Source organism: Carettochelys insculpta, unplaced genomic scaffold (assembly GCF_033958435.1).
Source record: "Carettochelys insculpta isolate YL-2023 unplaced genomic scaffold, ASM3395843v1 scaffold_0068, whole genome shotgun sequence".
NCBI classification, from domain to species: Eukaryota; Metazoa; Chordata; order Testudines; family Carettochelyidae; genus Carettochelys; species Carettochelys insculpta.
This window is the reverse complement of record NW_027439105.1, coordinates 10001-15000: the sequence shown is the minus strand read 5'-3', so window position 1 is coordinate 15000 and position 5000 is coordinate 10001. Positions and strand designations below refer to the sequence as shown.

The window sequence follows — 5000 nt, the reverse complement described above, 5'->3', positions numbered from 1 at the left end:
GCCGTCCCCGCGGACGTGCGCCGAGCCTCCCTCGAGAGCCCCCTCTCCGGAGGATCGGGCCCGAGACGACACCCCGAACCGCCGCAGACGTCCCCGCAGACGTCCGCCCGGGTCCCTCGTCCGAGTCCCCGGGAAGGGCCTTCACACGACGGTCGGTCTCTCTCACGTGTACGTCTCTAAAGGCTGGAGCCAGACAAGCCTTCTCTTACTATTCTCCCGGTACCTGTCGTAACCTTATACGTGAAAAGTCCCCCAGCGGCAACAGGCGGGAACGACTCACAAAAGCGGCCGACCGCCTGGAACTCTAGGTCGGCTGCACGGGTCAAATTCAACCCCATTCGGACTTCCAGAGCTCAGCCGGCCACCAGGTCAACCTCGCTGAAAGCGCCAGAGGTTGACCTGGTGTCCGGGGACCGAATCGGACACCAGGTCAACCTCCGCTAAAGCGGCCGGGGTTGACCTGTTGTCCCTGCCGGACTTAGAAAATTTTTCTCTCCAGCCCGGGACCGGGGTTGACCTGTTGTCCCTGCCGGACTTAGAAATTTTTTCTCTCCCGCCTGGGACCGGGGTTGACCTGTTGTCCCTGCCGGACTTAGAAATTTTTTCTCTGCCGCCTGGGACCGGGGTTGACCTGTTGTCCCTGCCGGACTTAGAAATTTTTTCTCTGCCGCCTGGGACCGGGGTTGACCTGTTGTCCCTGCGGACTTAGAAATTTTTTCTCTGCCGCCTGGGACCGGGGTTGACCTGTTGTCCCTGCCGGACTTAGAAAATTTTTCTCTGCCGCCTGGGACCGGGGTTGACCTGTTGTCCCTGCCGGACTTAGAAAATTTTTCTCTCCCGCCTGGGACCGGGGTTGACCTGTTGTCCCTGCCGGACTTAGAAATTTTTTCTCTCCCGCCTGGGACCGGGGTTGACCTGTTGTCCCTGCCGGACTTAGAAAATTTTTCTCTCCCGCCTGGGACCGGGGTTGACCTGTTGTCCCTGCCGGACTTAGAAAATTTTTCTCTGCCGCCTGGGACCGGGGTTGACCTGTTGTCCCTGCCGGACTTAGAAATTTTTTCTCTCCAGCCTGGGACCGGGGTTGACCTGTTGTCCCTGCCGGACTTAGAAATTTTTTCTCTGCCGCCTGGGACCGGGGTTGACCTGTTGTCCCTGCCGGACTTAGAAATTTTTTCTCTGCCGCCTGGGACCGGGGTTGACCTGTTGTCCCTGCCGGACTTAGAAATTTTTTCTCTCCCGCCTGGGACCGGGGTTGACCTGTTGTCCCTGCCGGACTTAGAAAATTTTTCTCTGCCGCCTGGGACCGGGGTTGACCTGTTGTCCCTGCCGGACTTAGAAAATTTTTCTCTCCCGCCTGGGACCGGGGTTGACCTGTTGTCCCTGCCGGACTTAGAAAATTTTTCTCTCCCGCCTGGGACCGGGGTTGACCTGTTGTCCCTGCCGGACTTAGAAATTTTTTCTCTGCCGCCTGGGACCGGGGTTGACCTGTTGTCCCTGCCGGACTTGGAAAATTTTTCTCTCCCGCCTGGGACCGGGGTTGACCTGTTGTCCCTGCCGGACTTAGAAATTTTTTCTCTGCCGCCTGGGACCGGGGTTGACCTGTTGTCCCTGCCGGACTTAGAAATTTTTTCTCTCCAGCCTGGGACCGGGGTTGACCTGTTGTCCCTGCCGGACTTAGAAAATTTTTCTCTGCCGCCTGGGACCGGGGTTGACCTGTTGTCCCTGCCGGACTTAGAAAATTTTTCTCTCCCGCTCGGAACCGGGGTTGACCTGTTGTCCCTGCCGGACTTAGAAAATTTTTCTCTCCCGCCTGGGACCGGGGTTGACCTGTTGTCCCTGCCGGACTTGGAGCCCCAGGAGGGGATCGGCCACCAGGTCAACCTCCGCTGAAAGCGGCCACGGTTTACCTGGTGCCCGGGGAGCGAATCGGACACCAGGTCAACCTCAGCTGAAGCGGCCGGGGTTGACCTGCTGTCCCTGCCGGACTTAGAAAATTTTTCTCTCCAGCCTGGGACCGGGGTTGACCTGTTGTCCCTGCCGGACTTTGAAATTTTTTCTCTCCCCGCCTGGGACCGGGGTTGACCTGCTGTCCCTGCCGGACTTGGAGCCCGAGGAGGGAATCGGCCACCAGGTCAACCTCCGCTGAAAGCGCCCACGGTTTACCTGGTGCCCGGGGAGCGAATCGGACACCAGGTCAACCTCTGCTAAAGCGCCCGAGGTTGACCTGGTGCCCGGGGAGCGAATCTGACACCAGGTCAACCTCTGCTAAAGCGCCAGAGGTTGACCTGGTGCCCGGGGAGCGAATCGGACACCAGGTCAACCTCTGCTAAAGCGGCCGGGGTTGACCTGCTGTCCCTGCCGGACTTAGAAAATTTTTCTCTCCAGCCTGGGACCGGGGTTGACCTGTTGTCCCTGCCGGACTTGGAGCCCGAGGAGGGGATCGGCCACCAGGTCAACCTCCGCTGAAAGCGGCCACGGTTTACCTGGTGCCCGGGGAGCGAATCGGACACCAGGTCAACCTCTGCTAAAGCGGCCGGGGTTGACCTGCTGTCCCTGCCGGACTTGGAGCCCGAGGAGGGGATCGGCCACCAGGTCAACCTCCGCTGAAAGCGGCCACGGTTTACCTGGTGCCCGGGGAGCGAATCGGACACCAGGTCAACCTCTGCTAAAGCGGCCGGGGTTGACCTGCTGTCCCTGCCGGACTTGGAGCCCCAGGAGGGGATCGGCCACCAGGTCAACCTCCGCTGAAAGCGGCCACGGTTTACCTGGTGCCCGGGGAGCGAATCGGACACCAGGTCAACCTCTGCTAAAGCGGCCGGGGTTCACCTGCTGTCCCTGCCGGACTTGGAGCCCGAGGAGGGGATCGGCCACCAGGTCAACCTCCGCTGAAAGCGGCCACGGTTTACCTGGTGCCCGGGGAGCGAATCGGACACCAGGTCAACCTCTGCTAAAGCGGCCGGGGTTGACCTGCTGTCCCTGCCGGACTTGGAGCCCCAGGAGGGGATCGGCCACCAGGTCAACCTCCGCTGAAAGCGGCCACGGTTTACCTGGTGCCCGGGGAGCGAATCGGACACCAGGTCAACCTCCGCTAAAGCGCCCGAGGTTGACCTGGTGCCCGGGGAGCGAATCGGACACCAGGTCAACCTCTGCTACGGCGGCCGGGGTTGACCTGCTGTCCCTGCCGGACTTGGAAAATTTCTCTCCCCGCCTCGGACCGGGGTTGACCTGCTGTCCCTACCGGACTTAGAACATTTTTCTCTCCCCGCCCCGGCCCGGGGGTTAACCTCGGGGCGCACAGCTTCCCGGGTCTGACGTGCACGTCCTGTCACCTCCCGGGCCCGGCGTCCTCGTCCTCCCTTCCCCTTGGGCCGGCTCGGAGGAAGTTTTCCCTCGGCCCGGCCTCCGGGTTAATTGTTTGGGCCCGGCTGACTGAGGCCAGGCTGCTGACGCTAAAGCCCGGGGAGGCGGGGGCCTACGGCCATACCGGACCGAATGCCCCCGATCTCGTCCGATCTCGGAAGGTAAACCGTCCCGGGCCTGGCTAGTACCTGGATGGGTGACCGCCTGGGAATCCCAGGTGCCGTAGGCAGCTTTTGGCCCCAGCGGGGGTAGAGCGGGGCGTGTGTCTGCCGTGCGGGAGCAGGGAAGCCGTGAGGCCAAGGCGGCGCGACGGTCCTGGGGGGCGCTGAGGCCTTTCCCTCTGCCTGCCTGCGTGTCGGGGGCGGGGGGGCGGGCGAGGAAGCTTAGGCCCTCACCCGGTGCGGTGCGATGGCTTGGGTCGGGTCGGGGAGAGGGAAGAAAGCGTGTGTGGAGCGTTGGTGGGGCAGGTGTGTGTGTGGGAGTGCTGGGTGGGGCAGGCCGTTGAGGCGGTGGCGGTGGTGGTGTTTTTGGTGGGAGTGAGTTGGGGTCAGGTGGGTGTGGGGTCCCCCCCAGGGGGGGTGGATGGTCTGAGGGTTAAGGCTTGGAACGTGCGTCTTGGGGGACCGTGGGTGGAGGTTGTTGAGAGCGGGGAAGGCCCTGGGTCTCGGTTGTGGACTATTAAGCCCGGTGGAGGGGGACCGTGGGTGGAGGTTGTTGAGAGCGGGGAAGGCCCTGGGTCTCGCTTGTGGACTATTAAGCCCGGTGGAGGGGGACCGTGGGTGGAGGTTGTTGAGAGCGGGGAAGGCCCTGGGTCCCGGTTGTGGACTATTAAGCCCGGTGGAGGGGGACCGTGGGTGGAGGTTGTTGAGAGCGGGGAAGGCCCTGGGTCCCGGTTGTGGACTATTAAGCCCGGTGGAGGGGGACCGTGGGTGGAGGTTGTTGAGAGCGGGGAAGGCCCTGGGTCTCGGTTGTGGACTATTAAGCCCGGTGGAGGGGGACCGTGGGTGGAGGTTGTTGAGAGCGGGGAAGGCCCTGGGTCCCGGTTGTGGACTATTAAGCCCGGTGGAGGTGTTGCGTACGGTGGATGTAAGGGGGAGGGCGTATGAAGTGACCGAGGAGTGGGCAAGGAAACGGGGGGAAAAATTTGGAGGCGAAGGCGGCCGAAAAAGGGTGCGGTTGACCTGGTGCCCGGGGAGCGAATGGGCCACCAGGTCAACCCCCGCTGAAAGCAGCGGAGGTTGACCTGGTGCCCGGGGAGCGAATCGGCCACCAGGTCAACCCCCGCTGAAAGCACCGGAGGTTGACCTGGTGCCCGGGGAGGGAATCGGCCACCAGGTCAACCCCCGCTGAAAGCACCGGAGGTTGACCTGGTGCCCGGGGAGGGAATCGGCCACCAGGTCGACCCCCGCTGAAAGCACCGGAGGTTGACCTGGTGCCCGGGGAGCGAATCGGCCACCAGGTCAACCCCCGCTGAAAGCACCGGAGGTTGACCTGGTGCCCGGGGAGCGAATGGGCCACCAGGTCAACCCCCGCTGAAAGCAGCGGAGGTTGACCTGGTGCCCGGGGAGCGAATCGGCCACCAGGTCAACCCCCGCTGAAAGCAGCGGAGGTTGACCTGGTGCCCGGGGAGCGAATCGGCC

At 62.9% G+C, this 5000-nt stretch overlaps 1 non-coding gene across 1 annotated transcript; it reads left to right on the top strand.

Annotated features, from left to right (window-relative positions):
- The first annotated feature begins 3470 nt into the window (after nucleotides 1-3470).
- Nucleotides 3471-3589, top strand: LOC142006453 (5S ribosomal RNA). Its single transcript, XR_012643525.1, has one exon. It is a non-coding gene; the product is annotated as a 5S ribosomal RNA (ribosomal RNA).
- The last annotated feature ends 1411 nt before the right edge of the window (nucleotides 3590-5000 follow it).